The sequence below is a fragment of the Anabrus simplex genome, chromosome 4 (assembly GCF_040414725.1).
Source record: "Anabrus simplex isolate iqAnaSimp1 chromosome 4, ASM4041472v1, whole genome shotgun sequence".
NCBI lineage: Eukaryota > Metazoa > Arthropoda > Insecta > Orthoptera > Tettigoniidae > Anabrus > Anabrus simplex.
In genome coordinates this window covers 66,789,049-66,810,160 of record NC_090268.1, presented here as the reverse complement: position 1 = coordinate 66,810,160, position 21,112 = coordinate 66,789,049, and the positions used below count along the sequence as shown (strand labels likewise).

The 21,112-nt window shown below is 43.4% G+C and overlaps 1 non-coding gene and 1 pseudogene across 1 annotated transcript; both read left to right on the top strand.

The window, feature by feature from the left end:
* The first annotated feature begins 1,593 nt into the window (after positions 1-1,593).
* On the top strand, positions 1,594-1,712 carry LOC136872986 (5S ribosomal RNA; annotated as a pseudogene).
* A 12-nt stretch (positions 1,713-1,724) lies between these two features.
* On the top strand, positions 1,725-1,843 carry LOC136872840 (5S ribosomal RNA). Its single transcript, XR_010860005.2, has one exon. It is a non-coding gene; the product is annotated as a 5S ribosomal RNA (ribosomal RNA).
* The last annotated feature ends 19,269 nt before the right edge of the window (positions 1,844-21,112 follow it).

The following is a 21,112-nucleotide window of genomic DNA, read 5'->3' as shown; positions in this document are numbered from 1 at the left end:
TTAACCACATCTGCTTAATATCTCTGACGTGGGGACTGGATGCTCGTGTTTGTCCTAACACACTCCTCTCGATACATTTACACAACACACGTTACCAACCACTACAGGAACACAAAATAGTGAATACATCTCTCCACATCTTCAGTTGATACGAATGGAACTCATGTTCCTTTTTTCAGTGTCACTTGAATCATATTTTCTCGTTTTCTTCCTGGGTGGTTTCGAAGATGATGTTCCTGGCTGGTCTTTAGATTCAATGTTTGGTAGTTTCTTCGCTTTTGGTTGTGGTCCATTCTTCTGACTTTGTTCATGCTTTTGTCGTTTGTCGTAAAAGGTTTTTTGTGATGCCTTGTTAAGAGATCTTGTCACCAGGTACGAACTGATTATTGGGGTCCTAACTCCGTCCCCGGAACGAACTTTAAAACTGAAGGGGACAAATTTAGAACTTAAATAATCATAAATATTGTGCCCACTCCTGGCCCAACGATGAAATTGGAAGGGCATGGAAAGCTGGAGTAGAAACCCGAGACTCAGATTCTCACCTTGCTGAAATTCTCACCTTGAGGCGTCAGAATATTGTTCCGAGTTCGAATCATAACTATGCTCGAATTATTATATCCGTTGGATAAAGTTGCTCTATCAAAGCTCTACCAGCGCCGTCCGATGCCCTGCTGGAATTTCAGCGCCATTCCCCATTCGGGTTGGTGTCCACCAGGGATTGGCCCTGTCGCCCCTTCTCTTCATTTTGTATATGGACACAGTCACCTCCGATATCTGGTCATCACCCCCAAGGTCACTTCTTTATGCTGACGATGTCCTACTGGCTACTGAAGAGCGTCGACAGATTCAAGATCAGGTTAAGAAGTGAAACAAAAAAAAACTAAGAGCACATAGACTTCGACTCATTACTAAGAAAACTGAGTACATGGAGTGAGGTCCGCAGACGAATGGAACCATCCAGATAGATGACCAAGATATCAATAAAGTAAAACTGTTAAAGAACCTTGGCCAACGCTGAGTGTGACACTATTTCAGACTCCCGTGCACGAGTGAATACGGCCTGGTTGAAGTGGCGGCAAACTACTGGTGTTCTCTGTGATGGTCGGATACCAATCCACCTGAAGTCCAAGGTTTGCAGGACTGTTGTTTGCGCAGTCGCTCAGTATGGCTCTGAATACTGGCCAGCAACAGTTAAGCACGAACAAGCACTTCTTGTCATGGAGATGCGCATGCTTCGCTGGTTACTTGGAATGACCCACCTAGATCATGTCATCAACCTACAAATCCGAAAAATCATGTGAGTTGTCCCGATCGTAGACAAGATGCGTGAGATCCGACTTCGGTGGTATGGCGACGTAATGCGTAGAGAAGATTCATCTATTGTACAGATGGCACTAGGCATCACACAATCTGGAAATAGGCGACGTGATCGGACCAAGAAACGCTGGCTTGATTGCCTTCAAGAAGACATGCGCTTTGTTCATCTTGTTTCTAACGATGCGCTGTCAATGCTCAGCTGGATGATTTTAAAGTGACTCAGTGACAGATGGCAGTACTATCCACGACAGAGTAGTGAGTGAATTTAGGGAGGGGACGGGCTGCCATACCATGTTGAATACACCTGTTCTCGACCGATCACCGCAGTTAAGCAACATTGGGCGTGGTTAGTACTTGGATGGGTGACAGCTTGGGAACACCACGTGCCGTTGGCTCAATTCCATTTTGCCAACGGCCATACCATGTTGAATACACCGGTTCTCGTCAGATCACCGCAGTTAAGTAACACTGGGCGTGGTTAGTACTTGGATGGGTGACCGCTTGGGAACATCACGTGCCGTTGGCTCACTTCCCTTCACCGCAGTTAAGCAACATTGGTCGTGGTCAGTACTTGGATGGGTGACCGCTTGGGAACATCACGTGCCGTTGGCTCAGTTGGGCATTCAGTTAGAGTCGCGCAACTGTGAGCTTGCATTCGGGAGATAGTGGGTTCGAATCCCACTATCGGCAGCCCTGAAAATGGTTTTCCGTGGTTTCCCCATTTTCACACCAGGCAAATGCTGGGGCTGTACCTTCATTAAGGCCAAGGCCACTTCTTTCCAACTCCTAGGCCTTTCCTATCCCATCGTCGTCATAAGACCTATCTGTGTCGGTGCGACGTAAAGCCACTAGCAAAAAAAAATATGAACGTACTGTGTCCGAATTTTCTGTGAAGTTCGCCGTTATTGTCGAGTATACAAGTGCATGAAGTTGTTAGTTAGTTTTATTTTAGTTAATTCATTTACCGTCCTCTTGACCTATTTTCGATTGAGTCTGTTGTAAGTCCACCGTTCAGGGCTATTCAGACATAAATTGTTAACCTTGATATTCTAGTCTAGTGTGACAAATGTGGAGCCCTTGAATTAAGCCTGGAGCGTGCATAAGAGTGACCGGAACTCGCTCACCGTGATGTAGCGCTGGCCTTGCACTTGACGGATGTTCATACATCCCACTGTAGTTGTAAATATGTGTCATAGCGCACATCTAAAATTTATTAGGGAAAGAGAATATCTGTAGATGGTCTGCTGCCGTTAGTCAGGGATTACTACTCTGTCTTTTTGTGAGTTTGTTCCAATTTTAAGACTAGATGAAGGAGTTGGGATGGGGCGAACTCAACGCTGGCAACATACATTGGCAGACAGTGAAACAGAGAAGTGTTTCACTTTGGTCACACTTATAATTTTTTTGTTTTTTTAAGAGATTTTTTATTCACTTTTTCAAAATATCAAAGTACAAATCACATTGTAAATTAATCAATCAAAGAGAGAGAGAGAGAGAGAGAGAGAGAGAAAGGAAAACAACATGACATTTTAAAGATAGGTAGTGAGTTGAAATCCAAAAGCACACCTGTACAATTGTATACGAGTGTTGAGACTAATAAAAACACTAAACTGCACGTTATAATTTAAAGAAAGAAATCAAGATTAGAATAATAGTCTTTTGAAGAAAAAAACAAAACAAAATTCATCTCACTGTTGTCAGTTCTCTAACAGTCCGGCTCCATGGCTAAATGGTTAGGGTGCTGGCCTTTGGTCACAGGAGTCCTGGGTTCGATTCCCGGCAGGGTCGGGAATTTTAATCATAATTGGTTAATTTCGCTGGCACTGGGGCTGGGTGTATGTGTCGTCTTCATCATCATTTCATCCTCATCACGACGCGCAGGTCACCTACGGGTGTCAAATCGAAAGACCTGCACCTGGCGACCCGAACATGTCCTCGGAGACTCCCCGCACTAAAAGCCATACGCCATTTCATTTCATTTACCGTGTAACATACAATAAATAACATTTAAAAATGAAATAGATGTTTCGCAAATTTCTCTATATTGCTGCTTTTTACCATTTCCCAACGAGCAGTCTTGATTGATCTGATAAAGTCCACTAACGTCCATCCACTCTTATCGTATGATGTCAAATTCCAATGCACTGCCGTCGCTAGCAACCAAATTACATTATTCACTTCTGATTTTTCCTGCAGTTGAAATTCGCCAATCATTAACTGCTCAGTCGATAAAGAAAACAAACCTCCGTGTATTTTCCGCACTGTATTGACAGTCCATGTCCAGCCAGGTCGCGCTTCTCGACAAGATGTAACTCGGTGCACTGTCGTATCGAGCTCGCCGCAATATAATCGCCGTAGATTGAGAGGTATTGATTGCTTCCTGTTGAGAGTTACCGATTGAAGTGTGTATATGTGCGTGTGATTGGTAATTGAAAAATTAAAAATGATTCTGTTAATTTTATATAATGTAAACGTAATGGTAGTTGATAAGTGTATAAATTGTAAGTTTGTGTGCAAGTGTCTGTGTGAGAGAGAAAAGAAGACTGAATTAACGAGCTAATAAGCTGCATATTGTGTGGGTGTGTAACTTAAGCTTAATTAGGAAATAGTATAAGTAGTAAAATTAGTATAATTAGTAATTGGCAGCCTCAATGTTATTTATTGTATTATGGTTGAGTGTAAGTGAGGGCCGGGTGCCCTAACTTCGCCACATGAAAGAAGCCATAACTCATCGGAGGGTGTGCCGTACAAGGGCTGCACCCGGCTAGAAATGGTCACAAGAAATTATTATTATTATTATTATTATTATTATTATTATTCTCCTCAATCCTGGGGTTGTTAGGTAACATGTACGTCTTCCAAGCGTTTCCGTTCTCTGGTAGTAGGTGTGGCTTGCCGTTAATGTTGTCTATAAATTGCACTCAAGGTCTTCCTTTAGTCCTTCTGTCTTACATTCTCCCTTCAAACAGGGTGGTGCACCGGTAAGAATGACGAAGTATGTGGCAAACGCAGCTGGTTCTTCTTTTGTGCAAGCTTTCCACCACAGTGCGTATGTTATTTGCTCTTTTGAGAACGTTCTCGATTGTGACTATCAGCCCAAAGTATTCTGAGCAGTCGACGCCAGCACCACATCTCAAAGGCATTGAGTTTCATCACTTCCGCTTTTCACAGGGTCAATGTTTTTGGGCCATAGCCTACAGCACTCCGTACAAAACTCTTCACGAAGCGTTTTCGTACCTCCGTTCATATTGTCTTAGATCTTAGTAGGTACATCCGTTTTGAGAAAGCTCCCTTCGCCTGGACATCCGGGCGTTTACTTCTTTTGTACATCCACGAACCTGCTACGCAGGCGCAGCAGGGGGAGAGGTGATACTCCCACGTGGCGCGTCCCAGGTGGCGGATAGGGGGGTCCTAACCGGCTAGCCGGCCGACTTGAGGGAAATAAAATACCTCTCGCGGACCAAACACACTACCCCCTGCGGGTGGGGGACGCACATGTCGAATACACCCGCGGTATCCCCTGCCTGTCGTAAGAGGCGACTAAAAGGGGCGACCAAGGGCTGACTGAATTAGAACCATGAAACTACTTTTGATTCATACCATCATGCGGGGAACACCATGGGTTGCCTGTACTTGCGAGTAGTACCACTAAATTCGGTACGAAATAGGTTTGTGATTAGTAGCAGTAAAAGCCTGGCCTGGTGGATTCCAGTACCCGTGCGTCGTACCCATGTGTGCAACACCGCGGGTCTGAGCGTAGCCTGTGAGTTGTACCACTATATGAGCAGCACCGTTGTTCTGCGTTGCCTGTGATTAGTACACACTATGTGAGGAACACCACGGGAATACCGGCGCCCGTGTTTAGTACCCCTAGGTGGGGAACCTTCTCGGTTTGCGTTGACTCTGAGTTGGGCCATTGTGGGAGACACACCATAGGTCTGCGTTACTTGTACGTATTGCAATACTTGTGAGTAGTACCATCTTTTGTGGAACACCGTGAGTCTTCGCTACTTCTGATTAATACCCCAACATGACACATACCATGGTTCTATTTTACTCGCGACATGTACCTTTCTGTGGGGCCTTAGACGTGGATTTTGCACCCCCTTTAGACACCAAGCATCATTGTGCTTTATAAGTGGTTCCTTGGTCGGTAATAATGTTATTTTCGATCTGTATTGAGTCCGATCCACTGGTTTTCGTTTGTTTGTTTTGTGTTTTGTTGAGTTCCTGTCCATCCATTCATTCTTCATGCCATATTTTATTTTTATTTTGGTCAGTGGATGCCTTTGCAATTTTTGTTCTTTCATTTCGTACCATTAGGGGCCGATGACCTTCGATGTTAGGCCCCTTAAAACAACAAGCATCATCATCATCAACTTTTGTACATTTTCCATTAGATGTTATCAGACGTCCTAGATATTCTATTTCTTTTACTTGATCTACTTTTTCTCCATCTATCAACACATTGGTAATTTAATAATTACCCCTTGTACAAGTCATTATTTTGGAATTGTTTTCTGTTTATTCTCATGCCTTTACGACAGCAATCAATCCCACGCCTCATGACAATATAGTACCGTATCCATTGTTATTGATCTGGACTCTCCGTGAAAATTGAAACATTCAGTTGTTAATTAGTGCATGGTCTTCAGTTGTATCTCCTCATGTCACAAAAAGGTAAAATATTTGAAGTAGTAGGAAACAAAACAAAACAAAAAAATATGAAGGAGGGGGGGGGGGAAGTCAGCGGTTAAGTTGCTGGCTGATTATGGAATAGGCATACCAACTGTCAACAATTTTAAGAAAGAAAAGCTGAAGGATTTTGTGCGGAACTGTGATAGTGGTGGGCTTTAAAAAAAACATGAAACTTTAAGAAAGCCTGTGAAGTGTTATACACTGCTGTTTGTAGAAAGTGAAACACAAAGACCGAGAGCTGTGATCACAATGCAATTTATTACACATATTAGTGACATGTCAAGACACAAATGATTACAATTACAGAACTGTACATGTACGGTGACCGTGGAAATTTAGTACGGCGTAGCGCCACCACGCGCTGCAATCAGAGCCACTAGACGTCGTGGCAAGGAATCAAAGAGCACCTGAATATGCTGCTGGGGAATACTCTGCCACGCGGTTTGTAGGCGCGTCCATAAATCATCAACAGTGGCTGCAGGAGGACCTGAACGAACAAGGTGCCGACCGACCATATCCCAGACATGTGCAATGGGTAACATATCCGGCGAACGGGCAGGCCAGGGAAGCAGTGGTATCCGTCGTTCCTCGTAGAAGGCTTGCACATTTCTTGCCGCATGCGGCCGGGCATTGTCCTGCTGGAATATGGCGACTGGAACGGCCTGCAGGAGGGGCAATGCTTCGGGCTGTCAAACCTCCCTGATGTAGCGGTAGCTGTTCCGATTGGCCTCAAGACGTAGGAGGCGAGATCGCATGTTGTAGGCAATTGCGCCCCAAACCATCACACTTGGCGTTTGTCCGCTGTGCCGCTCAACAATACCGGCTGCCCGATGGCGTTCACCACGGCGGCGTTAACGCGTATGCGGCCATCACTGTAGGACAAGTTGAAGCGGGACTCGTCCGGAAACACTACATTTGGCCACTCAGCACGCCAGTGTCGGTGTTCACGTGCCCATTGCAGTCTACGGCGTTGGCGGTTGCTGGTCAATGGGAGCCGGCGCAATGGCATACGTGCCACCAGCCCGGCCCTCAGAATACGGCCTCTAACCGTCGATACAGACATCCCCACATCCGTTGCAGTCCTCCATCGTCGAGCCCACACCATGGACGAAGCTGTTCTGTCCGTTACGACCAAGCGTACAAGATGGCGGTCATCTCGCGCTGTGGTCACATTGTGTCGTCCAGTATCCTGTCGGCGCTGTGTAAAACCCTCTTCTTTCCACTGGTTCCACATACGCCTCACCGTTGAAGCAGCGTACCCTGTACGAGCCGCAATATCACGGTACGACAGACCCATCTCCCGGAGCCCTATCATTCTGCCCCGTTCGAACGCATTCACATGTTGATATTCCTTCCTGTGTTGTCGGCGAGGCATAGTGGCACTTAGGTACACGTTTCCACTTCGTATGACAGCTGGCACTGACTGAGTGTTGCGTAACACTGCCCTGGCCGGTCACACCCAGAAGGGCACTGCTAGGCCTACTTGCACGCCATCTCTCTGTATTTTAAATCACTTATTATGGTTCTACTGTTCTACACGTCGTCTGATTTTCGCGTGTTTCAGACCATTGCTTCTGAGTGTTTCACTTTATACAAACGGCAGTGTACTTCGCACTTCTATCTAGGAAGAAACGGGCGAAAGGAATTAGGATCACCGGTACAGTGTGTATAATAAAAGTCAAGTTATTCCATGAATTTTAATTGAATTTTTACTATCCGTATTTTTCGAATTTTCGTGCTTATTCTTTCTTTTATTAGCCTGAGTGGCCAGGAGTTTATTGTAATAATAATAATAATAATAATAATAATAATAATAATAATAATTTTCTTCTATTTGTTTATGTTATCGCAGTTCTGTTCACCCCTGTAAGCAGTCGACCACGACATGATAAACCAAGGAGTCGTCACGCTTGTTTATGGGTGCATTTCGTTCCTTGCGCACAGCTTTGTACACAGCAAGATGAAGTACCATTGTCTCCTCGACGGGAAATACGTTCAAGGCTTAGGAGATTCTTTGGGTTCTCATAGTAACAGCTCTTACTAGACAGACAAAATTAGAAAGAAAGTTTCAATATTCTGACTGTAAAACATCCGTAGAAGACAATGGCTCACAATGTTGTTAGATCTTACATAATTTAGACGCATTTAACATTTAGCAATTTTGACTGCGACATCCATATTTAGAGCAAAGTAATTGTCTTGGTCCTGAGGTACTTGTGGAGGTAGTAGGCCTCCTCGCTTACCGACCACCGTGGTTCGATCCCCGCGATGAGCAACTCATTTTTGTCCTGCTCTTTGGCTAAATGGTCAGAACAGCGGTCTTCGATTGTGAGGGACCCGGTCCCGAGTTCAATTTCCACATCTGGTTAATTCCCCTGATTCGGAAGCTAGATGCTTGCCTTCGTCTTAATACACACGTTTTTATTCGTATATGATCCGGCTCAATGGCTGAGTGGTCAGTGTCTAGGCCTTGATTGCTTGGAGCCCCGGGTTCGATTCCCGATCATGTCGAGAGATTTTAATCGTGAACAGTTAATTACCTTGGCTCGGGGAGTGGATGTTTCTGGCGTCCCTAACATTCCTGCAACTCACACACACACACCAAGCATAACATTATTCTCAACCACACTAACGCAGTTTCCCATATTGTACATCGTGCTTTAACGTTGCACCAACTCAGACAGGCTTTTTGGCAACGATGGGATAGGACAAGGATGGAAACGGCCGGGGATTTAATTAAGGAACTTGCCCAGTATTTACCTGATATGAAAATAGGAAAACACGGGAAACCATCTTCTGGACTGTCGATTGTGGAGTCGAATCCACCACTCCCCGAATGCAGGCTAACAATAACACGGACGAATCGTACACCCAACTCGCTCCGGTATTATTATTATTATTATTATTATTATTATTATTATTATTGCCAACGGCCGTAGCCCTGTTGAAACACCGGATACCGTGAGATCTCCGAAGTTAAGCAACATTGGGCGTGGTCAAGATTTGGATGGGTTGCCACGCGCTGTTGGTGGAGGGTAAGGGAATGGAGGAGCGGAAAGGAAATGGCCACGCTACCGTACGTAAGCTCAGGCTCAGGCAAACATCTACAGAGGTTCGGACCTTCGGGCAGAATACACCCTTGCCCTGTTCTATGGTCTAAAGAGTAACACAGCCTAGAGAAATTTTCCGTAATTTGAGGGTCGTTCGCCTCTGTGGTGTAGTGGTTAGTGTGATTAGCTGCCACCCCCGAAGGCCCGGGTTCGATTCCCGGCTCTGCCACGAAATTTGAAAAGTGGTACGAGGGCTGGAACGGAGTTCACTCAGCCCCGGGAGGTCAACTGCGTAGAGTTGGGTTCGATTCCCACCTCAGCCATCCTGGAAGTAGTTTTAAGTGGTTTCTCGCTTCTCCTCCAGGCAAATGCCGGGATGGTACCTAACTTAAGGCCACGGCCGCTTCCTTCCCTCTTCCTTGTCTCCCCCTTCCAATCTTCCCATCCCCCCGCAAGGATCCTGTTCAGCATAGCAGGTGAGGCCGCCTGGGCGAGGTACTGGTCATCCTCACCAGTTGTATCCCCCGACATAGAGTCTGAAGTTCCAAGACACTGCCCTTGAGGCGGTAGAGGTGGGATCCCTCGCTGAGTCCAAGGGAGAAACCGATCCTGGAGGGTAAGCAGATTAAGAAGAAGAAGAAGAAGGAGGAGGAGGAGAAGAAGAAGAATTTGAGGGTCAGTGGTGGAGTCGATCAGCCCGAGTTTAACAGTAGAAGTGAAGTACCCCTCTAGTCCGCTGAATGGTCAGCGTCGAGGCCTTCGGTTCAGAGGGTCCCGGGTTCGATTCCCGGCTGGGTTGGGGATTTTAACAGCTTCTGATTCATTCTTCTGGCCCGGGGACTGGGTGTTCGTGTTTGTCCCAACACTTTCCTCTTCATATTCATACAACACACTACACTACCAACCACCATAGAAACACGCAATAGTGCTTACATCCCTCCATATAGGGTTGGCATCAGGAAGGGCATCCGACCGTAAAACGGCCAAATCCACGTGTGCGACACAGTTCACACCCGCGACCCCACAGGTGTGGGGAAAATCGGTAGAAGAAGAAGAAGAGAAATGTCTGTCTAATTCACGAAAGATGTGTTCGTTGTGACGTGAAGTCTTCTGCAACACCTCCGCGTATCCAGAAACTGTAAAAGTAGTTTTTGGAACATAGAACAATATTGTTATTAATAACGCTGCAGTATACTGTTAGTATAGCTTCCTGCGTAGCTCATTGTCACTTGAATAGGCCCTCATCTCTTGAGGTTAAGGTTGCGGCTTCGAATCTGGGTTAGTTGGCATTTAAGAGTGCTTAAAAAGAAAGACCCCTGTCAGGAGATAAGGTTACTAGCACACTCAGTAGCTCCTTCTCGGGATAACATTCTGGTATTACAGTTCTTCCTAAAATCTGTAGTTATTGCATATAACACACATACCATTATTGTTATTATCATTCGAGAACCAAGAGAAAAAGAAGTCAACAGGTTGACAGACTTTCGGAAAGATTTAAACTTGAGGCCTTTTTAACGACATGTTGCATGTGAAGGGTACTATCGAAATACAACCTCCGTAAAGTTTCATTAGTGCTTGCTATAATGCATGTCGTGTTTCATATCACCCTTCTGAAATCTGAAAGGTATTCATTTACCCGTCATTACTGTTAATCGTAGACGGTTTACAAGCCTCGTAATAGTATCATAAATGCAATTATACATATTTTAATTGGAGTTGCATTCATGCAATATGAATATGACGACATATGGTTTATTCACATTTATTTGCGAGATGTGCTGTCTCACAAGTAAGATAAATAGGTGGTAAGAGACTACACTAGATTATTGCTGCAATCGCTGAGAAAATGGACAGTAAATCTTGAACTGCGGACTAGCTTCTTTGTCTCATGAGTGAGTAAAGGAGTATGCTAATGCTATTTGATTTTAAGTTAAATAAATGTTATATTTTCAACAGACAACAAGGTTTAACAAATTTTCACTAGGTGAAATAATAATGAAAAATCAGGTACAATTATAACTTTACAAACGGAAGCACAAGTTAAGGGGTCTGTACAAATTCTGGGCTTCGAGCCCTAAGTTTATAATTCCTGAGCCCTCAGCTCACAACCACAATTACCAAAGGGCAGAAAACCCCTCATTACATGGAGCACTTGCTCCCACCTAGTAATGTCAAGCCTCCAAGAGGCACCGTTCAAAACACCATAAAGAGCTGACCCGCTCTCAATCTTTCAAGCCTATTAAAGGCAATACAATGCTTTACAATCACTTGCCATCGACGCGCAACTTACAAGAATTAAACAGGGGTATCTCGTACCCAGCCTACAGGGCCTTAAAAGAAAAATAATAGGTTAATTAAATGGCCCAAAATACCAAGATGAATGGAGGCGTTGCTTGCACTCCTACATGACACTTTATAAAACCTAAGGGGCACTAGGCCGATGATATAGGGGCTATTCCCGAACTAGGGAGGTGACTCGTATCAGAAAATTTTAATACATTAAGAGAAGAAAATCGGTTATGAAAACGTAGTCACCTCAACTCAAAATGAAGGGGAGCTCGAGAGGGTAAAGCACTCTCAATCCCCGATTTACAGTTAAGGTAATAAGAAATTTTTACATAAGCCGGCACTAAGTTACATTTTTAGAAAGGTAAGTTACATTGAAAAGGTTTTCGGACCTTCCCCGAGGGCTAAACTGCTGAGCTAGCAAGAAATAAAGATGTTAAAAGGCCATTACCTTGTAGAAGAGCTGCTGGCGGATGAAAGAGGCGCTTCCCGCCTCCTACTATACTTCCATACACTAAGCTAGATGTTGTACGAGTGGCCGAGAGCCAGGAAAATCAGCATTTTTTTATACTCTCGGGGAAGATTCGAGACCTTTCATGAATGATTAAGACACACCCACAGTCGTTTATTGGGTAGCTTACCGTTACACATCAACACTGGGGAAGAAAGACGCCATTGGCTGAAAATTAAAGACAGAAATTTACCATTGGCTAAGTTCAAGACTGGCGGAAAGAAAGATTAATATTGCCAACCCACAAATGAAAGAACAACATTTAGTAAAGAACAAACCTATGAATACAAAATATCTTCAAGAAAAGTTCCTTCACTTCTCACCAGGGTGCGTGATCATAGTTTTTGGTAGAGACATCTGTGAGAGAATGTCCACACTTCTTGATAATTAGTAAACAAAACAATTCGAAATTTTTCTCAGTGACGTCTTCTGATAAACGGTTGAATTAATTCAGTTTTAAAGTTCAGAGTTTCAGCAGTAGAGGAGTACTTTAAGGCGGAAAATTCAAATGTGCGGCGTATCGGTGTACCAACCGGTACAATAATAATAATAATAATAATAATAATAATAATAATAATAATAATAATAATAATAATAATATTTGCTTTACGTTACAATCGTCTTCGAATAGCATGACTTTGCACCGTAAGGTGTTTTAGTCATTTCCTAGGCCTACACAGTTCAAAAAAAATGGGGGGAACATGTCTTTGAACGTACGCCATCCTCCACAAACAATCCCTCACACCCAGGCATATTACCAACTAAACCTTTATTCTTTACTATTGAAGTATACAAAAGCACATCGACGGATTCGCGTTCATTTTCAGAACACAAACGGAAATGTGATAACAGTCCTCCAGGGTAGATTTTTTACAGTTGGAGAGCTTCAGTATGGTGTATGTCCGCCACGAGCATTTATCACAGCTTGGCACCTACGTGGCATCCTCCGTATAAAGTCGACGGAGGTCACGTTGCGGTATCAGGTCCCATTCTTCAATGAGAGCCTGTTCGAGGTCTTGGAGAGTCTGTGGTGGAACAGGACGCCCACGAACACTTCTGTCAAGCCTATCCCACACGTGCTCGATGGGATTAAGGTCGGGACTCACTGCTGGCCATTCCATCTCTTGAATGTCCAGTTCTCGCAAGCCAGCTTTGGTGATGCGCGCTACATTAGCCCTGGCGTTGTCGTGCATGAGTACGAATTCAAGGCCAACATCGTATGCAGCAACCAGCACATGCTGTAGCAGTATCTGCTCGATGTACCCCGCAGCGGTAAGATTACCAGGGACGACGACAAGATTCGTACGGCCATCAATACTGATGCCACCCCACATCATAAGAGAATCTTGTCCGTATCGGTCGCCTTCTTGGACAATATTTGGCATTTACTGCTCACCACGGCGTCTCCATACACGTTGACGTCCATCACGCTATGTCAGGGGAAATCTGGACTCGTCTGTGAACAACACAGGTCTCCATTGGCGAAGTTGCCAGTTGACGTGGGTACGGGAAAACAGAAGGCGAGCTGCGCGATGTTGCTGCGTTAAACGGGGCACTCGAACAGGACGTCTGGGTCGTAAGGACACTTCTCTTAACCTGTTCCTTACTGTCGGTCAGACACCGTAACTCCACTAACCCTCCTGAGGTTTGTTGCGGTTCTCTGGCAGTTGCTGAACGACGCCGCAACGCACAGATGGTCAGATATCGGTCATCCTGTGGGGCTGTCATGCGTCCACGACCTTGTCCAACCCTTCTTGTTAACTGGCCTGTCTCACTGTTGCGATTCCACAAGTATTGAGTAACTGACGGAGAGACCAAGCTCGATAGCTGCAGTCGCTTAAGTGTGGCCAGTATCCAGTAATCGGGAGATAGTGGATTCGAGCCCAACTGTCGACAGCCCTGAAGATGGTTTTCCGTAGTTTCCCATTTTCACACAAGGCAAATGCCGGGGCTGTATCTTAATTAAAGCCTCGGCCGCTTCCTTCCAGTTCCTAGGCCTTTCCTATCCCATCGTCACCATAAGACCTATCTGTGTCGGTGCGACGTAAAGCAAATAGAAAATAAAACTGACGGAGAGACATTGAGATCCACAACAACACGACGAAACGTCCATCCTTCCTGGATCAAAGTGACGGCCCTTGCGACTTTAACCTCGTTAAGATGTCTCATGGGATATGCTGCTTGACGTACAATGTGCTCAAATGACCGCAGTAGTCTGTGTACCTCACATCGACACACGGACCTATCGCTATTCACTTTGTTTTGAACTTGACAACTGAATGCATGGCTACGCCCACAGATGAGTATAACTTCGATTTGACATACCCTGAGTTGCTAAGATCTCAAGGTATGCTGTACGACCATTGGAACCCCATCTACCAAATTAACGTTCACATACCAGAAGTTACAAGACATGTTCCTCTAATTTTTTGAACTGTGTATAATGTAAAAGTACGTAGGCTACTATGTAAACATTGAACATTTTTGTTTTATGATTTGCTTTACGTCGCACCGACACAGATAGGTCTTATGGCGACGATGGGATAGAAAAGGGTTAGGAGAGGGAAGGAATCTGGCGTGGCCTTAATTAACGTACAGCCCCGGCATTTGCCTGGTGTGAAAATGGGAAACCACGGAATACTTTATTCAGGGCTGCCGACAGTGTGGTTCGAACCCACTATCTCCCGAGTGCAGGCGCAAATCTTGAACAATAATTACAATACCTGATGTATAACATGTTTTCATTTACATGGATGTGGAGGTAGATTTGTGTCCGTCCATATGTCTTGACGCATCTCGCACCATGTCTCAAACCTAACCGGAAGTATCTCACTCCCAGGTGGGTGCCATGCCGTTAGCAGCAAGTGCTGCCTGGCTAATCCTGCACTCTGGTGTGGACAAGTGCACTTAATACAGTACATGAACATTGTAACATTTGAAAGCACAGTATAGTGTTAAACTGAACTAACAGAGCCTCACCTGTGATGGTAGATTCATCACCACCATCAACCTCATGGTTGTATGTGCCGGTTATGTATTTTGGCTTCATTGCTGTCATTCACATTACAGTGCCTGATACTTCCTCCTCCTAAAAATACCAGCGGAAGTTCAACGTAAATGATATGAGAGTGTAATCGTGTCATGTCCCAAAATTGCTTGTAGAACCATGAAATGACATATCACTTGCATATTCTGTCATCCGATGTATTGTTAACATTTGCAACCAAACAGTTATTGGAAATGAATCCATTCTTCTTCTAGCAGCAACTACCTAAAACTCTAGATCTGACACAATGAAATGTTTACGTACAATAAATGTAACAACAATATGTTATTTGATGATCTTTTATTTTTACAACATTGTACATTCATACACATAGTACCGAGCTCGATAGCTGCAGTCGCTTAAGTGCGGCCAGTATCCAGTATTCGGGAGATAGTAGGTTCGAACCCCACTGTCGGCAGCCCTGAAGATGGTTTTCCGTGGTTTCCCATTTTCACACCAGGCAAATGCTGGGGCTGTACCTTAATTAAGGCCACGGCCGCTTCCTTCCCACTCCTAGCCCTTTCCTATCCCATCGTCGCCATAAGACCTATCTGTGTCAGTGCGACGTAAAACAACTAGCATACACATAGTATATCGATAACTGAACTGCCAGATCTCCATCTGTGAGTGTAGTTGTGGGGCCCCAAACACGCCCCCATTAAAGCGTGACGACCAACCACACGAAGAGATTCACCAACAAGCCGCGACGTACGTCGGCCCACAGTTCGGTACGAGACAACGAATATCCACCAACGGAGGAACAGGGAAGAAGGTACCAAATCGAGAGTAGTTCCTTGATCAGTGGAACTCGCCGTCTCGTGCCAGAACTCACTGTCAACGTGCGTCCCAGAATCTGACTATAGTATCTATGAGATACTGTAATAGTGCTTCTGGACCTTGAAGGCTTGACTTGATGGTGAATCTCATTGTCGCCTCCGCATCAAATCCTCTCACCGCAAGAAGCGTTATTAGGCTATGATGTTATATCTGTTGAATGCGGACCGCACAGGGAATGAGTCTCCACCGGATCATAACGGATGAATGTTTGCATTTCCTAAACACCTTAAGGGCAATTTGGTGCGACCATTTGATCAGGTAGGGCTAGTAGAGAGTTGGCATCGTGTTCCTGACATACCAGTTTCTAACCTAAAGTTGTGCAGGAAATGTCCTGGCGCCTCTCGTTGAGCATGTGTTAACGAAATGGGTTGACGATGCCTTCTTTTCGTTGCCATTCTTCTGATATTTACAATGTTGTTATTCCTATAGGTGAAATTTTTATCAATCTAATTCTTGAAACTTAAAAGATTTTCTGTCTATCGAACACATAAATTCAAAATATAATACACAACACTATAATATACCTGTAAAAATACACGCTATCAAACAGAGAACATCCTCAGATTCTATCAAATCACTTTAAATCTTATGTAAAATATGGCTTACGCTGCGTAAACTAGTCAGTGGGAATGGATTGTTAATGCTATGAACAGATAATGAATGCATTGGTCCTCTAATGTCACTTTAGAAAATTATGGTAATTTTTACGTAGGCTAATTATTTTAGCCGCTGTCGTCCGTTACCTTCAGCAACTGTTTCTGTCAATCAATCAATCAATACTGATCTGCATTTAGGGCAGTCGCCCAGGTGGCAGATTCCCTATCTGTTGCTTTCCTAGCCTTTTCCGAAATGATTTCAAAGAAATTGGAAATTTATTGAACATCTCCCTTGGTAAGTTTTTCCAATCCCTAACTCCCCTTCCTATAAATGAATATTTGCCCCAGTTTGTCCTCTTGAATTCCAACTTTATCTTCATATTGTGATCTTTCCTACTTTTATAGACGCCATTCAAACCTATTCGTCTACTAATGTCATTCCACGCCATCTCTCCGCTGACAGCTCGGAACATACCACTTAGTCGAGCAGCTCTTCTTCTTTCTCTCAATTCTTCCCAACCCAAACATTGCAACATTTTTGTAACGCTACTCTTTTGTCGGAAATCACCCAGAACAAATCGAGCTGCTTTTCTTTGGATTTTTTCCAGTTCTTGAATCAGGTAATCCTGGTGAGGGTCCCATACACTGGAACCATACTCTAGTTGGGGTCTTACCAGAGACTTATATGCACTCTCCTTTACATCCTTACTACAACCCCTAAACACCCTCATAACCATGTGCAGAGATCGGTACCCTTTATTTACAATCCCATTTATGTGATTACCCCAGTGAAGATCTTTCCTTATATTAACACCTAGATACTTACAATGATCCCCAAAAGGAACTTTCACCCTATCAATGCAGTAATTAAAACTGAGAGGACTTTTCCTATTTGTGAAACTCATAACCTGACTTTTAACCCCGTTTATCAACATACCATTGCCTGCTGTCCATCTCACAATATTTTCGAGGTCACGTTGCAGTTGCTCACAATCTTGTAACTTATTTATCACTCTATAGAGAATAACATCATCCGCAAAAAGCCTTACCTCCGATTCCACTCCTTTACTCATATCATTTATATATATAAGAAAACATAAAGGTCCGATAACACTGCCCTGAGGAACTCCCCTCTCAACTATTACAGGGTCAGAGAAAGCTTCACCTACTCTAATTCTCTGAGATCTATTTTCTAGAAATATAGCAACCCATTCAGTCACTCTTTTGTCTAGTCCAATTGCACTCATTTTTGCTAGTAGTCTCCCATGATCCACCCTATCAAATGCTTTAGACAGGTCAATCGCGATACAGTCCATTTGACCTCCAGAATCCAAGATATCTGCTATATCTTGCTGGAATCCTACAAGTTGAGCTTCAGTGGAATAACCTTTCCTAAAACCGAATTGCCTTCTATCGAACCAGTTATTAATTTCACAAACATGTCTAATATAATCAGAAAGAATGCCTTCCCAAAGCTTACATACAATGCATGTCAAACTTACTGGCCTGTAATTTTCAGCTTTATGTCTATCACCCTTTCCTTTATACACAGGGACTACTATAGCAACTCTCCATTCATCTGGTACAGCTCCTTCGGCCAAACAATAATCAAATAAGTACTTCAGATATGGTACTCTATCCCAACCCATTGTCTTTAGTATATCCCCAGAAATCTGATCAATTCCAGCCGCTTTTCTAGTTTTCAACTTTTGTATCTTATTGTAAATGTCATTGTTATCATATGTAAATTTTATTACTTCTTTGGCCTTAGTGTCTTCCTCTATCTCGACATTATCCTTGTAACCAACAATCTTTACATACTGCTGACTGAATACTTCTGCCTTTTGAAGATCCTCACATACACACTCCCCTTATTCATTAATTATTCCTGGAATGTCCTTCTTGGAACCTGTTTCTGCCTTAAAATACCTACACATACCCTTCCATTTTTAACTAAAATTTGTATGACTGCCAATTATGCTTGCCATCATGTTATCCTTAGCTGCCTTCTTTGCTAGATTCAATTTTCTAGTAAGTTCCTTCAATTTCGCCTTACTTCCACAGCCATTTCTAACTCTATTTCTTTCCAGTCTGCACCTCCTTCTTAGTCTCTTTATTTCTCTATTATAATAAGGTGGGTCTTTACCATTCCTGGGCTGGGCTGTGTATGGACAACATTAGCAGAGAAAAGTACAGTAAAATGTCCACAATTTACTAAAGTGACAGTAGAGGACAACTACTTTGACATCATCACCAATTCATAAGCATTTGACTAGTTTACACAACGTTAATAATATTATGCATACATACGCATGAAGAACGTGATTTGATAGAGTCTGGAGATGTCTTCTTTGTTTAATTGTGTGTTTTTTACAGGTATGTTGTAGTGTTTTAAACTAATTTTTTCGATAGGCTAAAAAGCGATTAGGTTACATTAACTTAGTTGACATTGGAAAGTATGGATTCATTCTTAAGAATCTAAATCTTCTTCTTCCTAACTTTTTCCAGTTTATTAGGGTCGTCACTTGGTATGGTTTTGACCTAGTTTTATGGCAGGAAGCCCTTCTTGACACCAACCCTATGTGGAGGAATGCATTCACCATCGCGCGCTACTGTGGTGGATGGTAGTTTTATGTGCTGTATGTAGATCAAAAGAAGTGTATTAAGACGGATAAGAACACCCAGTCATCAATCCAGAGGAAAATTAACAATACACAGTCAAAATCCTTTGTCCGACCAGGAAACGAACTCGTGGCTCACTGAACGGAAAGCCACGATGCTGACCATTCAGTCAAGGAACCGGACAAACGTCCATCAGCCTATCAGACGAATATTTACGCCTTCTTAGTTTGTCCTTAGTTATAGCGCATCTGCTCACCTCAACTTTAGAACAGTATTTGGTTTAATTGGTCCTATTGTTAAACAGTTTCCTGGGATACAGAATAAATGTACGACATACAACCGTATTCAATTTAGCATATTATAATGGTATTTTGAAATTCGTCGAATATTAACCGAGTTTCAAAGGCTAATCGTGCTACTGTATACGGGTGTTAACATCAAGGATATTATCCAAAATATGTGATAAATAAATGAGCGTGCACAATATACAGAACCACGAGGAACTTCCCACACGGGAACATTATTACAATAAACCTAAGGAAATAAACTCACTCCAGAATGACGATAACGCAGTAACACGGATTTGTGAAAGCACGGTTACACTGCAAGACTCCACGCTTAAGTCGTGGATGTTACTTCCTTTTGGGGAAAAGTTCATAACTGATACGTTGGTCATTGGTCAGTGTTCACTTCAAGTAACAGGACCTCATGGGTACCTACATGACGTTTTGAGACTCTTTTGAGAAGAATGATGTCCTTTTTTCTGTATAAATCAAAGACATTACATTGCGAAGTACATTGTTCGTTTAGTAACTTGGGTCGCTGTTCGGAATATGAGTCGTCTATTACCGAGTGTCGGCTCATCTTCAGGGAGTGTTTCTATTTAGGCGAGAAAATAAACAAAGCAAAGGCACTGTTTCAAAGCTTTGCTGTTTCGAAGCATCTACGGAACGACTGGAGTTTCAGTTCTGGTGACACGGCAGACGAAGCAGTCTCAGTGCTTCGAGACAGTTGATTGCTCCGGCACAGTGTTTCGAAGCATATACACACTAGCCAACTGTAGTGCTCGGACGTAAGCGACTCTCGACATTTCTGTCGCTTCTCCGTTCCCATATCTGACAAGGGCACAGTTTTCTTCACCCACCTAATTTAGTGGCCGCAGGATTTCGACTAATTTGTGGCTGCTCTATCGATTGGCCATGTAATCTTACACTTTAAACGATATTTCGTTTGCAGTGAGAAACTAAATGAAATTGAAAATATCTTCGGAAATACAAAAGAAAAGTCACATGACCCGTCTTAGGTGCAAATGCTCGGTAAGAAGAAGCTGGACCAAGTAAACGAAATAAAACTACAAGTTGTGCAATTAACTCTAAATGTTAAGTCCGCCATTTGTAAACACAGCAAATTCTCGATTATCCGCGCTAACCACCGGACAATTCCACACGGATAACTGAAAACACGGATGATACGAAATTGTGCATTTTAATGCATAACAAAACTTTAAATAAGACAGAACAAACAATTCTGTTTGAAAATGCTATAATGTCAAACAATTACCACATTTAATATCCACTTTTATCAATAATATAGGCCAATTTAAAAATTGTTTACGTCTATTGTTGGTAAAACACTCTTGAGGTATAAAACGTGAATTCTATGAGTTTCTGTTTGCTATTTTTAATGTCTCTGTCTGGACACCAGTCCCATAAACATTCGCTAATTTATTTACTGATTCTCCTTTTTCAAACTTTTCAATTAATTCAAGCTTTTGTTTTAAAGTTAAAAGCTAATTCTTGCTCTTTGCACTATCACAGAACAGCAGCAAGCAACTGCTATACACCCCTTGTGGGTGGGGGACGCAGATGAAGAATACACCCACGGTATTCCCTGCCTGTCGTAAGAGGCGACTAACAGGGGCCCAAGGGGCTCTCAACTAGGTAGTGTGGATTGGCGACCACGGGGCCCTTACCTGAGTCTTAGCATTGCTTCCACTTACTTGTGCCAGGCTCCTCACTTTCGTCTATCCTGTCCGACATCCCTTGGTCAACTCTTGTTCTTTTCCGACCCCGACGGTATTAGAGCATTCGAGGCCTAAGGAGTCTTTCATTTTCACGCCCTTCGTGGTCCTTGCCTTTCTTAGTCCGTT